Source organism: Asterias rubens, chromosome 14, assembly GCF_902459465.1.
Source record: "Asterias rubens chromosome 14, eAstRub1.3, whole genome shotgun sequence".
Taxonomy (NCBI): Eukaryota; Metazoa; Echinodermata; class Asteroidea; order Forcipulatida; family Asteriidae; genus Asterias; species Asterias rubens.
This window is the reverse complement of record NC_047075.1, coordinates 6702343-6704722: the sequence shown is the minus strand read 5'-3', so window position 1 is coordinate 6704722 and position 2380 is coordinate 6702343.

The following is a 2380-nucleotide window of genomic DNA, read 5'->3' as shown; positions in this document are numbered from 1 at the left end:
GCATACATTTTGAATAATTTTCCAAATGATTTTTAAAACCATGGAATTAATGGCATATTAAAGGCTTTAAAAAAGATTTAAGACCTGTTTATTGTTATAAATTACACAGTCACAATACTTTTTTTCTAGACAGCTTGCTGTTTGGATTGTGCTTTTTAAATACATCATCATCTTGGTAAGACAAAGGGGCGGAGCCTCTTGATGTGACGTCAGACGTCAGCAGTTTCTTCAGTACCAGACAAGAACACTTTGTGACGTAGCCATTATAATAGTTATTCTTCATAAATAAACCGCGCTCCACATGGAGGCAGAACGGCGGCAAAACGTTCAATGTGTTTACGGATGTTGTGACGAAATTTAAACTGTTGAAGAAAATACCGTATTAATACAGAGGTCCCCAACGTGTTGAATTAATCGACTGACTGGCGTAGAGCTTGAATCGAGGACACAATTAGAGTCGTTAAGGTAGTTTTCGTAAGTTGTTGTTTTTTAATAAATCGATAATTCTTGTTGATTATACACCATTTATAGTTTTACTTTATAAAACTAATTTAAACACACCCCAACATTCAAACTTTCTAAAGAGTGGTTTGCTATAGGTTTGTTTTTCTATGTAGTACGATGGCAACAAAGGCCTGGTCGCACATGCCTCGACAATGAGAACGAAAACGAGAATACAAGAGATGTTAAATTTGCATCGGGGATAAACGATATTGATTTTTTTTTTATCCATACACCGATGTGTTAGCACTGCTCTGGAATTGCAAGGGTCGTGGGTTCGAATCCCACCCGAGTAACATGCCCGTTATTTTGTTTTCACAGGACTCGGGAAAGTACTGAGTAAACAGTGCTAACACACATCGGTGTATGGGTAGAAAACGAAAATGTTAACAATGCACGCCCTCGATTGGTTGAATATGCGTGGGTGTAGTCTGCGTGGAGCAATTTAACCAATATAAGCGATCGCTTTGCGGCCCGATCGTTTTTGTTATCGCTGCAGTGACCCACACTCAAGAAAAATCACAGCTGGACAGTGCAAGATGTTCATCAATCATAAAAAGAAAAAAAAAGTTGAGAACAAATATTAAACACGGTTGTGGCTAGACACACTTTGTAATGAGGAGTAAGGGGATCAATTATACAAGGTTCCCAAAAAGTGTTGTTTAGTTTACATCCCGCTGGTACATTGAAATAAAAAAGTTAATATCACAAGAAGAATATTAATAGAGTGACCCATGCCACAAGTAAATTTATACGTGAGAATCAAATACATCTTTCTGCACCCCCACAATGGAATTACAAGCAAAACACTCGAAAAAACAACAACTATCTATTCCGAGCGTTCGAATCCCCAGAAATGACACTTGTGACCTTAAGCAAGACACTTAACCATTGCTTCGTCCTCCGGTTGTGACGTAAAGCCGCTGGTCCCGTGTGGTGTGTAACGCATCCAGTGCACTAGTTGGAAAAGAGAAGGGGTTCGCCCCGGTGTTCCTGGCTGTGGCTGCTGTATGCACCGTAGCACCTTGTAAACCATTATAAGGTGCTACATAACTGTGGCTCAAAATCTCTGCAATAACCTATCTTTCTGAAAGTTTGTATATACTCAGGGGGGGGGGGCTACCTTGTTTAGTAGATATGAGCGCTACGCTATATAAGACTCCGATATTATTATCAGTTCAAACTCTAACTGGCAGCATTATCTCTTTGATCTCACTTGTCCACTTATGCTTTATAAATAATAATATTCCATTCCACCATTATTGGATGATTATAGCAGCATATAACAAGCTGAATTACAAAACAGATTAACCAAAAAAAAAAAAAAAAAAAAAACATACATCTATATTAAAGTCTAACATAACACATGATTATACAGAAGAAGTAATTAACAAGTATTAAACCATTAGATACCAATCAGAATTAGCGTACAGCTTCTGTTTCAATCACTCTCCGCAAGGCACAACGGCTCTCACACTAACAGGAATTATTGGAGATGTCAAATCCGAGTATACACTGCGAATCACTGCAGTTTACTTAGTAACTTGTCATAGAAACTTAAAGGCAGTGGACACTATTGGTAATTACTCAAAATAATTATTAGTATAAATCTTACTTGGTAACGAGTAATGGGGAGAGGTTGATGGTATAAAACATTGTGAGAAACGGCTCCCTCTGAAGTGTTGTAGTTTTCGAGAAAGAAGTAATTTTCCGCGAATTTGATTTCGAGACCTCAAGTTTAGAATTTGAGGTCTCGAAATCAAGCATATGAAAGCACACAACTTCGTGTGACAAGGGCGTTTTTTCTTTCATTATTATCTCGCAACTTTGACGACCGATTGAGCTCAAAATTTCACAGGTTTGTTAGTGTATGCTTTAT